The following is a 17,166-nucleotide window of genomic DNA, read 5'->3' as shown; positions in this document are numbered from 1 at the left end:
TTTTGATTTTTTTTGAATTTGCTGAGACTTGCTTTATGGCCTAGCATATGGTCTATCCTAGAGAAAGTTTCATGTACTGCTGAGAAGAATGTGTATTCTGCAGCTGTGGGGTGAAAATTTCTGTAGATATCAGTTAGGTCCATTTGGTGCATAGTGTTTCTGTCTTGATTTTTCTGTCTAGTTGATCTGTCCATTGATGATTTTGGGATGGTGAAATATCCTATTACTTTTTTTTTTAAGTTTAAGTTAAGCTTTCCGTTAGTTAGCATGGAGTATCTTTTTCCATCCTTATACTTTCAGCCTGCCTGTATCTTTGTTGATGTGTTTCTTATAGGCAGAAAATAGATAGATCTTGTTTTTTAATCCATTCTGCTAGTCTATATCTTTTAACTGGAGAGTTGAGTCCATTTACATTCAAGGTGACTATTGGTAAGTAATGACTTGGCCCTGCCATTTTCCATAAATATTCTTATTGTTTACCTTGGATTTCTTTTGTACCTTTACTGGGGGATTTTCTGCCTTCACATTCTTTCATAATGATGGCTATCCTTCTGTGTTTCTATGTATGGCACATTCTTAGGCATCTTTTGTAAAGGTGGATGAGTGGGGCTGGTGCTCACTAGGCTAATCCTCCACCTGTGGTGCCGGCACACCAGCTTCTAGTCCCGGTCAGGGCGCCGGATTCTGTCCCGGTTGCCCCTCTTCCAGGCCAGCTCTCTGCTGTGGCCCGGGAGTGCAGTGGAGGATGGCCCAAGTACCTGGGCCCTGCACCCGCATGGGAGACCATGAGAAGCACCATGGCACTTGGCTTCAGACCAGTGCGGTGCGCCGGCTGCAGCGGCCATTGGAGGGTGAACCAACGGCAAAAGGAAGACCTTTCTCTCTGTCTCTCTCTCTCTCACTGTCCACTCTGCCTGTCAAAAAAAAAAAAAAAAAGTGGATGAGTGGTCACAAATTCTTTCATTTTCTATGTGTTATAGAAGGTCTTTATTTTACCTTCATTCGTAAATGAGAGCTTTGTAGGGTAAAGTATTCTGGGTTGACAGTTTTTTTTCTCTTAGGACTTAGACTATGTCTTGCCATTGTCGCTTAGTCTGTGGAGTTCAGATGAGAAGTCACCTGTGAGTCTAACTAGAGATCCTTTGAAAGTAACCTGATGTTTTTCTCATGCATATTTTAGAATCCTTTTTTTTACTGTTGAAAGTTTGCAGTGTGTCGTGGTGAAGATCTTTTCTGGTCATGTCTGTTAGGAGTTCTATATGTTTCCTGTACTTGGATGTCCTTTTCTTTTTCCAGATTGGGAAAGTTCTCTGTAATTATTTCCCTAAATAGGCCTTCTAGTCTGTCTTCTCTTTCCACACCTTAGGAATTTCTAAGACCTGTATGTTATTTGATAGTATCCCATAAGTCTTCAAATTTGTTTTTAAGTTTCTAATCTCTTCTTCATTAAAAAAAATTTTTTTTTGGTGTGACTGAAAGATTCCCAAATATTTGTTTTCTAGTTCACATATTCTTTCTTCTGCCTCACCAAGTCTGTTTTTAAGGCTTTCCACTACCTTTTTTATTTGATCTATTGAATTCTTCATTTCTAATATTTCATTTTGATTTTTATTTAAAATCTCAATCTCATGGGAACAATTTTCATTCATGTCATTTATGGTTTCCTTTAGTTCATGGATTTGTTTTTGAGTAATCCTATAATTCATTTTTTGAATTCTCTTTTGGCATTTCCTCAATTTCTTCATCTTCACATTCTAATATTGAAATGTTGTGTTCTTTTTTGAAGGGGTCATGATGTCTTCCTTATTCTTGTTTCTTGAACTTCTGTGTTTATTTTTAGGCATTTGTGGAGTTATTTGCTTGGTTTTGTCCTCTGATGGCTTTTATCTTTGAACTATACCTCTATGGCTTAGTGGAATGTCTGCACTTTCAGTGAATAACAAGAGTTGTGTGGTGGGTGTGGCCAGGGGCGAGTATCCAGGATAACACCCAAGTTGGGCATGGTAGATCTCCTCTTGTCAACAGAAGAGGGGGAATGGTTATATCTGTTGGTGTGATTAGCCCCTCACCTCCTCTTTTCTAAGCTGAGCAATGCCTGGGTGTTAACCCCCAGTGACTTCAATACTCATCTGTGTCACCATATGAACTGGACAAATGATCTGCATAGTCCTTATTCTGAGTGCTGTTCCTGTTGCAGTGACTTGCCCCAGGCAACCAAGGAGCTCCTGAGTGTGTGGAGCCACAACCAGTGATTGCCCAGAGACCCAGCTACACCCTGCACCCTCTGATGCAGCCACTGAGTCTCCACAGTCTCAGCACACAGAGCACCCACATCTGTTGGGTACAGAGGTTCCACTCTTCCCTGCCAGCCTGTTGAGTCCACAGAGAGACAGATGTTCCCTTAGGCAGCTCTTCCTAGTTGGCTTGAGCCCTGGAACCTGAGGTATATTTAGAGGCCGGCTGAGCCTCACAACCCTAAATGGGTACCCAGCCACCTGTCAGTCCTCCCAGCCAGGCTCAAAGTCAGTGGGGTCTGTGGATTTTTCCCTCTGCTAGAATTTCTTTTCTTTCTTTTTTTGACAGGCAGAGTTAGACAGTGAGAGAGAGAGAGACAGAGAAAGGTCTTCCTTTTTCCATTGGTTCACCCCCCCAAGTGGCTGCTACGGCCTGTGCGCTGCGCCGATCCGAAGCCAGGAGCCAGGTACTTCTCCTGGTCCCCCATGTGGGTGCAGGGCCCAAGCACTTGGGCCATCCTCCACTGCACTCCCAGGCCACAGCAGAGAGCTGGCCTGGAAGAGGGACAACCGGGACAGAATCCGGTGCCCTGACCGGGACTAGAACCCGGCACCGCAGGCGGAGGATTAGCCTAGTGAGCCGCGGCGCCGGCCTACGCTAGAATTTCTGGATCACACGAATATACAAGAGCCACTGGCTGAATTTTGCTCTCTTCCTGCCACTGCTGCCTGTACTGCCAAGAAGATGGTGTCCTCTTTCAGCCAGATGCTGTGCACGTGCACGAGAGCTTCCACGGCTGCTGCCCAAGCCCAAGTGGCACCCATCCTCTCAGCTTGGCAGCAGGCACCATTGTGGAGAAGATGGGGTGAGATAAATGTGCCCCCTTTACTTCCACTGGGTCCGCGGGTAACTGCTAGCCCCTAGGGCTATAGGCCAGGCTCACACCATGCTCTCCCTCCAACAGTATCACCATGGGTTGCTACAGTCTGGTCTCACGTCCATCTCCAAGCTGCCACCCACTCCAGCTCTTGGATGCTGCAGTTGTGTGTTGTGTCTGGGTTCGTGCTGCACCTTCCACACAGGTCATGACGTTCCTCTTCCTTTTGTAGAATTTCCAGTACAGTTTTCTCTCAATTCTACCCTGAGAGTGCAGTTCCTGTGCTTTTTTTTTTTTTTTTTTTTACTATTTATTCCTAGCCTAGTGCAGTATGTCATTCCCTATTCCGCCATCTGTGCTTACAGTTTAAAAGTAACAGAAGCCACAACTCAAACCTAAAATAAAAGAAATTCCATGTCTCACATCAGTGAGAAGTATGGAGGTAGTGCAGGCTTCAAGTGGTTTGATGTCATCAGTAATCAGGCTTTTTCCCTCATGATTTTTCAGCTCTGTCTTCCCATGTGTTGGCTTCTTTTTCAGAATGATTTTCTCTATGGTAATAAAAACATCTGCAGTAGTTTCAGGCTTCATGTTTCCACACTGCATCCTTCAAGCTCTGAGTTGTCTGATTGGTCAGGGAGTTGATATGCTCTGGTTGGTTTAACCTGAATCACATGTACAACTCAGGAGCAAGCATAAAATCAGATCACTGGGAAGTTCATGAGTCCTTAAATGTAAAGTAGAAATGAAGTGCTGGGACCCAACTTTGAAGTTTTCGCTCCATGGGCTGAGAATTATAATGGAAAGGGACTTTTTGGATTTTGTTTTTAATGCTCTACTTACTGTCCAGAGAAGGTGAGATGGTGATAACCAAAGATGTTAGGCCTACAGCTCACCATTAAAGCCCACAATTCAGTTAGCTCTTTGGAATCTAGGGATAGACCTACTTATCTAAAAATTTGTGCTAAGTCATGGTTTGAACACTAGTGAGATAGGAGTTCTGTTTATTTCTAGAACTAGATGTCAAGGCAATCAATAGCGACTTAAAGCAGCTGCTTTGGGAGAAATGTCAAACTCTTTGCTCTTTCAAAATGTTAATGGGAAATTTCAAAATCTGTGAACTCTTTTCAACACCTTCACTCTTCTGAAATCCGAAATTACTAGTATAAAAAAAGAATGCAATGCAATTCAGTTAAAGCCACAGACACTTACTGGCACAGCTGTCATTTGCACCAGAAAATGAAGCAGAATTGGCAGGATACACAACTAGCTATTTACAGAGGCACTTGAAATCTACAGCCTATGTTTGCATGGATTCCTGGCACATGATGCTGCAGAGCAAACAATGGTCATCGGAAAGCCTGGCTTCGGTACTCATCACTTCATAAACCATACATTTATTTCACACCTGCTTTTGAAAACTAGCAATACTGCCAAGTTGTTTTCCCAGATGGATTTGGCAAAAATTCCTGTGTACTGTACATTATAATCAGAGTAAGTCTACTTCTCAAAATCATTGGATATCTGGAATCAGTAAAAAACAAAAACCAAAACCAGTGATGTCTACTTCAGAAAAGAATCTGATGTCCTGGGAGGCCCTTCTCATCTGGCCAGAGCAGCACCATCTAGAAATGGAGAAACTGTGAGCCCAGGGGTTGCTTGCCCTGGATTCTCCTATCTAAAACAATGCTGGTCCAGTGAGACTATCCAGTCCCAAAACTGTAGAGACTTTGCTACGTTCTTGCAGAAAAACCATCCCACAAGCTAATTGCTTTTATTATGGAAATATGTTCCCAAACTGAACTGCAAGGGTGATTTTGAAAATTCAGTGTGGTGCAGTCTGTGTATAAATAAGCTGCTTAGGAGGGGGAAGAAATGAGGCGGCCATTGATCATTCCGTATTAATGCTTTGAAATTGTCCATGGTTTAAGCAATTAACCTTTTAGTTTTTTTCTTGAAGTTCTATAAAAGACAATTTGGGCACTTTGAACAACCACAGCAATGGTATGTTCACCTTGTAAGGAGAAAGTGCAAGTAATGGAAACATCAATATTGCAGCTGCTATAAACTCCAGCTTTTCTCTTTCATGTACAAAGAAGGCATACTAGGGTATTTGATAAGAGCTTGGGTCTAGGACAGGTTGCATAAACCCTGTGTCTGATTCCTGGTTCTGTTGTTTGTTAATTGGGTGACAACTTCTGATAGTTCTCTGTGCCTTGTCTTCTTTATCTGTGAAATGGGGACAATATTTGTACCAGTGACAAAGGACTATTAGAGATGAAATGAGTTTACATGCGTAGAGCATTTTGAATAGTAAGCCCAATGTAAATATCAATTGGAGTAACTAATACTGTCTTAGATACATTTACTGAAGGAAGTTTTATTGGAACCCTGAGATAATTGAATATGTCCTTCTTCCAAACTATTTCTGTAGATAAAGGTATCTTCTTTGACTAGGTTCCTAATGTTGCATTTATGAGATACATAGTAGAAAAAAAGTTACTTGAAAAAGTCATTTAACTGCTGGTGAGGATGTGGGGGGAACAGTACCCTAATCCACTGTTGGTGGGAATGTAAACTAGTACAGCCATTGTGGAAGACAGTATGGAGATTCCTCAGAAATCCAAAAATAGATCTACTATGTGACCCAACCATCCCACTCCTGGGAATTTACCCAAGGAAATAGAATCATCATATGAAAGAGTTATTTGTATCACCATGTTTATTGCAGCTCAATTCACAATAGTTAAGATATTGAATCAATCCAGATGTGCATCACCTGATGACCAGATAAAGAAATTATGTTGAAAATACATATATAATGAAATACTATTCAGCCATAAAAGAGAACAAAATCCTGTCTTTTGCAACACAATGGTTGCAAGTGGTAACTTTTATACTTAATTAAATAAACCAGTCCCAAAAAGACAAATACCATGTTTTTCCTGATCTATGTTAATAGAACACCAAAAATGTATAGGAATGAAATTTACTTTTTGAGATTCAATAATTGTTTACAGTCCTTGTCTCTACTGTTGAAGAACAGTGTTTTTCTCTTCTTTACTATTTGTTGGGTTCTTAACGTAGTGTAGGGTTAATCTTATGAGTATAAAGTAAGCAAAAAGTAGATCTTTGTAAAAATGACAAGAGTGAATAAGAGAGGGCAGAGGAGGAGGAAGGTGGGAGTGTGGGCAGGAGAGATGGTAGGGTGGGAAATATTCCAGTGTTCCTAAATCTGTGTATGTGAATTACATGAAATTTGTTTACCTTAAAAAGGTAGAAAAGTCACTTAGCTATTTTATTAAAAATGAATGGCATACTATTAGTTAAACATGTTTTAAACTATAAGTAGTTTCCTTCTGTACAAATATTCCAAGATATATACTTTCTGAAGATTCTACAATTTACTTAATAAATATTAAGCACCTACTATGTGCAAGGCACTGTTCTTACATGGAGTTGATGATGTGTGAGTCTGTGCACATAAAATCCTTGCTTACATGGAACTTAAAGATTTTTAGTAGGGCACACAGTAAATAAATAAAATAACATATAGATGGCCATAAACTCTAGGCAGAAATATGAAGTAGAGTCAGGGGTAGAGAGGGATGGAGAGTAGGTGGGAAGGCCCCTCTGTCAAAGCCACACTTGAGAAATGATCTGAAGAAGAGAGGGAATGAACCATGTGACTGTTTGAAGGAATAGATATCTCAGATGAGGGAACAGCAAGTGCAACAGCAAGTGTGTTATGTTTAAAGAATGGCAGTGTGGAATTTAAATCCAGTAAATCCAACTCCAGCACTCGCATTCCATATTCTCACATTACCTTCGGTACTTTACTGCATACATTCTCTGCTTCAGACAGGAAGATTATATGAAGAAATGACCATCATAGTTAAATATAAGCTATACAGTCTGATATCTGGCATTTCTGTTGATTTTATTGGGTTCTAAAGAATCAGCATTGCCAACAAATTTTAATTTCCCTGCCCCAAAGCAGCTTAGATTAGGGAGCTAGGTATATAAAATTAAGAGCAACAACTAGGACATCCTCAAATACATTAGAAAGATCCTCAACCTGGGGGTTTTGCATACAATTTTACATACCTGTGTCCTTTTGTGGGGTGAGTGCTGAGCCCCTGTCTGAAGAGTCTGAGGTTAAGAATCACCACCTCGGGACCAGCACTGTGATGTGGTGGATTGAGCAGCTGCCTATGATGCAGCATCCCATATCAGAGCACAGGTTCAAGTCCTTGTTTCTCCATTTCTGATCCAGCTCCCTTCTAATGCATCTGGGAAAGCAGTGGAAGATGGCCCACATACTTGGGTTCCTGCCACCCATGTGGGAGACCGAGATGGAGTTCCAGGCTCCTGGCATCAACCCAGCCCAGCCCTGGATGTTGTGGCCATTTGGGCCATCCTCCACTGCACTCCCGGGCCACAGCAGAGAGCTGGCCTGGAAGAGGGGCAACCGGGACAGAACCCGGTGCCCTGACTGGCACTAGAACCCAGTGTGCTGGAGCCGCAGGCGGAGGATTAGCCCAGTGAGTCACGGCGCTGGCCGAAAATAGTTTTTTAAAATAGCTTTGTGGATATAGCATCATTTAGAAAATAATTACAAATTAGTTGAACTAATGCTGAGGAGGTAAGTCTGGAAGAACTGATTTTGAGAGCAAATTTTATACAGTAACAGAGAACTTCCTAGAAAAGCAGCCACCTGGCTAGAGGAATATTCTGAAAAAACATGTACAATAGAGTATTCTAAGCTAGTTCAGAAGCAGTGCCAAAAATTCTGAAAAAAGAGTCTAAATCAGTGGTTCTCAACTTAGAATGTGTTATTCTGGGGCCTTTTGAGAATCAGCTACCAAATTGGGATTCAACGTGCAAGGATTTTATTAGGGGAAACACCTGTGTGAGAGCAAGCAGGGAGGAAGGCAGCCAGGCTCGGCGAGCTGATGCACCATGATCCAAGTCTGGCTCTGAGTGGAAGGGGAGAGGAAGGCATCCTAGGTCACTGAGCTAAGGTGCAGAGGAGGGGGTCAACAAGGCTGTCAGGGAGCCCTCAAGCCACAGTCTCGTGTCAAAGCAGTCCCATGTCTCCTGGGACAGGGCCTGCCTTTGTAACTTCGTGCTCCTGCAGTGTGAGTCTTGGCTGGGAGCATCCACCTGAAGGCTGGGCTCAGCACAACTCGGAGGCAGATTGCGATGCTGGCAGTGGCCAGTTCTGCTAGGGTTGAAGTTGGAGAGGCGCAGACTCACGGGCACAGGGCAGATATTGGATCACTTAGGGAGCTCTCTGTGTCTTCTATCACATGGACCGAACGCCAGCCCTTCCTCTCCCAAAGATGTCACTAGCAGGCATAGGAGTCTGCTGCTTGTAGGAGAAGCCCTTCCAGGCAGCCAGAAACTGGTGGCTACGTGTCATGTCCCTCATCTGTGCTAAGACTGCAAACAGCTTGAGACCATGGGAAATAGCCAAATGTCTACTGTTTGGAGGTTTATATTATAAATGTGTTTTTTTTTAAGATTTATTTATTTATTTGAAAGTCACAGTTATGTAGAGAGAGAAGGAGAGGCAGAAAGAGAGAGGTCTTCCATCCGCTTGTTCACTCCCTGATTAGTCGCAACGGCCGAAGCAGCGCCGATCTGAAGCCAGGAGCCAGGAGCTTCTTCCAGGTCTCCCACACAAGTGCAGGGACCCAAGGATTTGGGCCATCTCCTACTGCTTTCCCAGGCTATAGCAGAGAGCTGGATTGGAAGTAGAGTAGCTGGTACTCAAACCGGTGCCCATATGGGATGCAGGCACTGCAGGCAGTGGCCTAACCCATTAGGCCACAGTGCCGGCCCCATAAATGCATTTATAGAAAGACATCTTTTGTAAAATGGCTTACAAAGGATTTGTTTCAAAGTTACTTATTAGTTGATATTTGGCTATGTTTGTATTTTTGATTTGTTCTAGGCATTCAGAAAAGAGAGTGGATCTGGAAAGAGCTCCCATGGTTATGTGGACAGAGCCCAGTCTTTTTTTTTTTTTTTTTTTTTTGACAGGTAGAGTTATAGACAGTGAGAGAGAGACAGAGATAAAGGTCTCCGTTCCGTTGGTTTATTCCCCAAATGGCCGCTTTGGCCGGTGTGCAGCGATCTGAAGCCAGGAGCGAGGTGCTTCTTCCTGGTCTCCCATGCAAGTGCAAGGGCCCAAGCATTTAGGTCACAAGCATTTCTCCACTTCCCTCTCGGGCCACAGCAGAGAGCTGGACCAGAAGAGGAGCAACCGGGACCAGAACTCGGCGCCCATATGGGATGCCGGCACTGCAGGCCGAGAATTAACCAAGTGAGCCATGGTGCCGGCTCAGAGCCCAGTCTTGTGGAATCCCAAGAACATCTCAGCGAGCCAAAGACAAGTTTAAGCACCTGTCAGTGAAGAGCAGCTCAATAAAAATGGCAGTAGCAGTGAGCATCTCAGAAATACATTCCCAGCACACCCCAGTCTTGGCCTCCTCAGCTTTCTGCTCTTCCTTTCCAGGGAAACAATATCCTCTCTCTCTATAGCACGGAGGTGTCTCTTAAGCAACTATGGGGTCTGACCTAGAGTACAGCATTTGGCTAAATATAGGCATCTCCCTCCAGTCATGATACTCCACTGCTGAAAGGCAAATATTATATGCAAACAAACACCACAGGGTTTCTACTTGCCATTTTTTGAAATGAGAAAAACTGTGAAGGCTTACAGCATAACACAGTGAAAAGTCTGAATATAATAAACAAAATGTACATGCTGGGATGTAAGTTGTTCAAACCATTACTTTCTCATCACTAAAAAGATGAATGCAGTTGTTCATTATTTCTTTGTATGCAATCGTGTGCTCAGTTTGCATGTCTCATGTAGCAGACACAAATTTAAAGTTTAAAAAACTCCATCATTGGGGCCGGCACTATGGCATAGTAGGTTAAGCCTCCTCCTACTATGCAAATAACTCATATCAAACTTCTAAGTAAAGAACATCAGTTGATCACTTTTAAAAATTCTTTTCCGAGAGGCCAATGCCGTGGCATAGTGTGTAAAGCAATCGCCTGCAGTGCCGGCATCCCATATGGGTGCCAATTTGAGCCCTGGCTGCTCTACTTCCCATCCAGCTCTCTGCTAATGACCCCGGAAAGCAGTGGAAGATGGCCTAAGTGCTTGAGCTCTTGTACCCATGTGGGAGACCCAGAAGAAGCTCCTGGCTCCTGGCTTTGCATCAGCCCAGCTCCAGCTATTGCTGCCATTTGAGGAATGAACCAGCTGATAGAAGACCTCTCTCTCAGTCTCTCCCTCTCTCTGTAACGCTACCTCTCAAATAAATAAATAAGTAAATATTAAAAAAAACCTGCATCACATTAGAAAACAATTGTAAGTTCAAAAAAGTTTCTCTAACATGTACAATATTTTCTTAGAAATTAGAGCCAATAAATTAAATAAATTACAGAAAAATAATCTCAAAAGCAAAGTTGTAAAACTCAACAAAAATTTGGCCAAAGAAATTGTATTTAATATGGGACATGGTACATTTATTTATTTAAAGATTTATTTTATTTATTTGAACAAGTTATAGAGAGAGGTAGAGACATAGAGAGAGGTCTTCCATCTGCTCATTCAACCCCAAAATGGTTGCAATGGCCAGAGCTGAGCTGATCTGAAGCCAGGAGCCAGGAGCTTCTTCCAGGTCACGCATGCAGGTGCAGCATCCAAAGCACTGGGGCCATCCAGTGCCTGCTTTCCCAGGCACATTATCAGGGAGCTGGATCAGAAATGGGGCAGCTGGGACTCAAACTGGTGCCCATATGGGATGCCAGCACTGCAGGCTAGGGCTTTAACCCACCGAGCCACAGTGCTGGCCCCCTTTTTAATGTTTTATATGGTGTGGGATAGGATCTCAAAATGTAAGTCTTTGCAGATTATAACAATTTTATTTTATTTTTTAAAAAATTATTTATTTATTTGAAAGGCAGAGTTTCAGAGAGACAGAGGCATAGAGAGAGAGAGAGGTCTTCCATCCACTGGTTCACTCCCTAGATGGCTGCGAACGCTGGAGCTGTGCTGATGTGAAGCCCAGAGCCAGGAGCTTCTTCTGAGTCTGCTACGTGGGCACAGGGGCCCAAGGACTTGGGCTATCTTGTACAGCTTTCCCAGGCCATAGCAGAGAGCTGGATCGGAAGTGTAGCAGCCTGGACTCAAATTGGTGCCCATATGGGGTGCAGGCACTGTAGGAGGAAGTTTTAACCTGCTACTCCACAGAGTTGGCCCCAGGTTATAAAGCAACCCAGTTTTCCAGGATCTTAGGCCATTTGGTGATCTTGCCTGCTTGGTGCAGATCTCACTTGCCAGGCTTTGTGCCCAGGCCTGCTCACCTATGGTTACACCCTGGGGCTGTGGGTATCTTTTGGTGGTGGCATCTCCTCCCTCTGTCCTACGCTTGGGCCCCAGAACCTGACCTGGGCTCTGAAGGTCATGAACTTGGTGGTTAGTCCTCAGGAATTCATATGACCCTTTCCTTCCCTCCAGGTGCCCATTGGTGTTCATGCTCTCTGGAAACCCTCTGTTCCATCCCAAATTTCAGGTTTGTCCCTTCCCATCAGTATAGACCTTCCACATCGAAGTGGAATGTCTGCCGGGCAGCCTCGATTCCACTGAATGAGCTCTGGGGGCCATGCTGGGGCAGGGAATAGAGGTCTCGAGAGTGCAAGGGTCTTTTTCCATTTTCTTTTTTCTCCATCGCCTTCTTCTTCCCTCTTTTTGTCTGCCAAGCTTACTAGAGCAAAACATAAAAAAAGAAAAAAAAGATGGATTGACTTTTTTTTATAAGGGAGTTTTGACTTCCTCCTCCTTCTCTTTTTATTCCTCTTCCTCCTCCTCCTCTTCCTCCTCTTCCTCCTCATCCTCCTCTTCTTCCTCTTCCTCCTCCTTTTCTTGTTGTTCTTCTTCTCTTCCTTCTTCTTCCTCTTATCCTCTTCTTATTCTCCCTCTCTCTCTCCCTCTCCCCTCCTCCTCTTTCTCTCCCTATTCCTCTCTCTTTCTGTCTCCCTCTCCTCCTCCTCCTCCTTCCCCTCCTCCTCCTTCTATTAATGTATTTATTTGAGAGGCAGAGAGGAGAGAGGGAAGTCTTCCATCTGCTGGTTCACTCCTCAAGTGGCCACAATAGCTGGAGCTGGGCTGATGCGAAGCCAGGAGTTTCTTCTGGGTCTCCCATGTGGGTGCAGGGGCCCAAGGACTTAGGCAATCTTCGACTGATTTCCCAGGCCATAAGCTTGGAGCTGGATCAGAAGTGGAGCATCTGAGACTCGAACCAGCACCCATATAGGATGCTGGCACTGCTGGTGGCAGCTCTACCCACTATGCCACAGCACTGGTCCTGCATTTCTATTTCTAAAAAAAAGGGGGGGAGGCTTAAAAATCTGTCTTATTAACCAGCATCTCCCCCTTAATTGGGCTTTTCTTTTTTTATTTCTCTCTTCTTTCCCCCCTGCTCCCCCATGAGAATCATGTGTGTGCAGGAGGAGGCTTTATTGTTCAGTAGTTATGTACCTTAGAGATGAAACCCAAATAAGAACAGACTCCCCTTTTGAGCTCCTAAACCACTGGATGTACTTTTGTCTTGGCTATGGATATTTAAAAATTAGATTCAGACATAATCTCAGCAATCAGGCCTTCTCTCCACCTCTTGCCTGAATTCTCATGCAGCAAGCATGGATTGGTCTCCACATTTTCATGAAGTGGTGTTTTCAATCACAATGTAGTGCTATTTTGTACTTGCTTTATGTTTGCTTGCAGCTTTCTCTCTCTGAGAGTATAACCATGATTTCAACATCTGTGCTAAATGCAGTCATATCATGTTCGGATGCTACAAGCACTGAGTTCTACCATTTCTTATTGTCCTGATAGATGCTCTGATACTAAACACGTATTAGTTCAAGTGTGACTTCCATAGAACTTTAACTGTGGAGGTGTTAATTCCAGATGTTATCAGTCTGCTTCCAGGGAAGACTCATGTGACACTACCTGTACGTGAATGAGTGTTGATTAGGTTAACAGTTCTTTCAAAAAAGACTCTGTATTAGTTCAATAATGGGAAATGCTGAAGCCACCAACAGCAAAGAATAAGTAAATATTCTTTGCATTGTGGTAAAAAACACATAACAGAATTTACCATCTTAACCATTTCTAAGTGGTTCAGTAGTGTTATGTCTAGTCACATTGTTGTGAAACAGATCTCCAGAACTTTTCCGTCTTAGAGACTTGAAACTCTATACTCATTTACTCATTAAACAGCTCTCCATTCCCTGCCCCCACCCCAGGTAGCCACCATTCTACTTTGTTTTTCTATGAATATACTTTAAATACTTGCAAGTATTAGCTCCTCATTACTGGTATTAAAGACCTGAGAGGAGCTTCTTGGGAAGGAGAATGGTTGTGGCTTACAGTCTGGAGGCCCATAGTTCAGGCTCAGTTGGTCCTATTAGTCTGATATCTGCTGGAGACTGGCATGGCAGAGCAGGTGCAGAGGAACAGTCACACGGTGAGCCAGGGAGCAGGAAGGGAAGCTGAACTGAACTTAGCTTAATGAAGCAACCCTCTCTTGAGAACTATCTTCTGAAGGCATGCTTCCACCGGATTCACCTACCAGAGGCCATTATTAGATGAAGTCTCTACCCTTAATCCATTAACCATTGACATAAGACTTTAGGGTTTAAGAATCTTCATGAGATTGAGGAGCCAAGTTCTGTTCAATCTCTAACATCAGATAAACAGAATCATTCAGTATATTTCTTTTGGTGATTGTCTTATTTCACTTAGTGTTCAAGTTTCATTCATGTTGTGGCTTGTGACAAGATGTCCTTCCTCTTTATGTCTGAGCAATATCCCATTGTATGTGTATACCACTTTTTGTTTATCCATTCATATGTTAATAGGCCTTTGGGTTGCTTCCTCCTTTTAGCGATTGTGAATGGTGCTGTTGTGAACATGTATATGCAAATATAAGGTCTAACTTTTGAGTATCTTCCTATAATGATGATGGATTTGAGTTAATTTCATCATCCTTTCTTAACCACACGTCTGATGTTGTTGTTCTTTAAAAAACTACTACTGTCTATGTATGGCCAATGAAATAATATAAACTTATTTAAAGGTCTTCAAAATGCAAAGCCAGTTAATTAGTATTGTTTATTTCCTGCTAGTTCTCTAAACTTTCCTCTTTCTGAAGCAATGTAAGCAATCAAAATGAATGTCATTTATTCTTTCTTGAAGTCTACTTCCACTACTCCAGAGTTCTTTTTCTTCGTGTCAAAATCCTCCTGTCTCCAACTCCCCCAGCCCCTCCTTCATGAACCCTTTGTGTTCCTTCTAACCTGATATATTTTATTCTTCTAAAAATCCTCCCAGTGCCTTGTGCTATACAGGATCCTAACATATTCTTCCCCATGTGTACAAGAGTTGCCTATAAACTTATTGTACCTATGCATCACCTCCAACTAATAATATTTCACTAGTGCCAGACACTGTTATAAATACCTTGTATATATTAGCTCATGTAATCTTTACAGTAACCCATGTGATAAACAACAAAAAAACAAAATCAAATGGAGCTCATTTTATTTCAACTCATAAACAATGGAAAGGTAAGTGACAAGGTGGGGAAAATATCTACTCTCCAAATGATAGTCTTTACACACATACACACACACAGATTTTTATACTTCAGAGGAAAATAATGTAAACAATAATTATATCCATTTTACAGAAGAGAAAATTGAGGTAAAGAAAGATAACTTACCTAGTCACACAATATGTATGTGTGATTATTTTTAGTAACTCTAGGTTCACAGCATAACTGAGCAGAGGTACACAGATTTCTCATATATTCCCTGTTGCATACACAGAGCCTACTCTATCAAACTCCTCTGCTGTAATGGTACATTTGTTACAATCAATGAACTACATTAGTACATCATTATCACCCAAAGTACATAGTCTATATTAGGGTTCATTTTGGGTGTTGTGCTTTCTATAGGTTTGGACAAATTTAAATGACATGCATCCACATTTTAATATCATACAGAAAAATTCCACTGTCTTTAAAACCCTCTGTGTACCACTTGTGCATCCTTTTGTTTCCGTTGATGCCTGAAGACCACTGATCCTTTTACCATTTCCATAGTTCCACCTTTTTAAGAATATTCTGTTAAGCCCCAAGGTTTTTGCTGCCTATTCTCCCAGGAGGCCTGTGGTAGCCAAAATGGCAAGGGCAGTTCTGCACCCAGCTAGGCATGGGCTAACAATAAAACTCTACTCCCTAAGCCTAAAAAAAAAAAAAAGCTGTTAAGCCTGTAAAGATTGACTTCTTTTTTTAAAAATCTATTTGACAGATAGAGTTAGATAGTGAGAGAGAGAGACAGAGAGAAAGGTCTTCCTTCCGTTGGTTCACCCCCGAAATGGCTGCTACAGCTCACACTGCGCCGATCTGAAGCCAGGAGCCAGGTACTTCCTCCTGGTCTCCCATGCAGATGCAGGAACCCAAACACCTGGGCCATCCTTCACTGCCTTTCCGGGCCTCAGTAGAGAGCTGGACTGGAAGAGGAGCGGCCGGGACCAGAACCCGGTGCCCATATGGGATGCCGGCACCACAAGGTGGAGGATTAACCAAGTGAGCCACGGCGCCGGCTCCCAAGATTGACTTCTGCTGAGAAATATACATTTACATTTCCCCTATATATTTTCATGGCTTGATAGTTCATTTCTTTTAGCTGTGAATAATATTCCATTCTCTGCATATATCAATTTAGCAATTCACCTACTAAAATGACATCTTGATTTCTTCTGTGTCTTGGAAACTATGAAAAAAAATCTAAAAATTCATGTGCAGGCTCTTTTTTTTTAAGATAAGGTATTTATTTGAAAGAGTTAAGGAGAGGGAGGGGAGAGCGTGAGAAAGCGAGAGAGAGAGACAGATCTTCCATCTGCTGGTTTACTCCCCAGATGGCCACATGGAGCATTTATATCGGGAGTGGGTGAAAACAGATGTTAATTTAAAAAATCATAACAAATACATATTTACAATTTGGATGAGCATGTTGAAGTACAAGTACAGATTGCCATGAAAGGGGGAAGGAAATATCACACTTACATGGATGAATTGTGAAAGAGAGTTGAGAAAGTGATATATGAATTGAGGACAAAGAGGTAATAGTTAACAAAGAAGAATGTGGCAGGAGAGTGGGCTTGTGAAAGTGTGCCTTCCAGTGCTGCGGAACTTCAGGAAAAGAAGGCATTGTGTTGGAAGAGAACTTGGTGTTTTATAGGAACTGTAGGTAGGCAATATAACTGAAGAGGATGGGCGGAGGTAGCAGGTGGTATGGAGTAAGTCTGATGAAGAGAGAAGGGCCTTCATAAAAACTTTTTTGTCTTTATTCCAAGAACAATAGCAGTCATGCAAGGATTTTAAGTCAGATTGTTGCAGGATTGAATTTTTTACTTTAAAAATCACAGGTTTATGATTTTTCTCTTATTTTTATACAGCACACTCATCCCCCACCTTCCCATCAGCTCTCTTCCCTGGTTGCTGTATGCATAGGGAATTGACAAAGTATGACTACACTGGAAGGTTATGGCAGTGTTCCAGATGGGAAATGATGGATGAGAGTTAGGGCTGCAGTGGATTACATTAGTGTTATAGCAGGTCAAATAGACAGGATTTGGTGATTTGGATATGACAGAAAAGAAAGGAATCAAGAATAACGTCTAGATTTCTGGCTAGTGCAAATGGATACACAGTGCCATTTGCAGAGGGAAAGAGCACTTGAGCGGGGTCATGAACTTAGTTTTGAATGTACTGACTTTGAGGTGACTTTTTGCAGAAATGTTGGATGCAGAACCTCAAGGAGAGATGTGACTCCAAATGCATTTAGGAACCAATACTGTAAGCAGGGTAACTCATGTCTTAGCCATGGATGGAAACTTCTAGGGTGACAAATGTAGAGAGAATTTTTTTACCTTTAACCAAATCTTGAGAAAAATTCCA

This window comes from Oryctolagus cuniculus, chromosome 4 (genome assembly GCF_051225735.1).
Source record: "Oryctolagus cuniculus isolate XC-2025 breed Fujian yellow rabbit chromosome 4, ASM5122573v1, whole genome shotgun sequence".
Lineage (NCBI taxonomy): Eukaryota > Metazoa > Chordata > Mammalia > Lagomorpha > Leporidae > Oryctolagus > Oryctolagus cuniculus.
Note: the sequence above shows the minus strand (reverse complement) of the source record.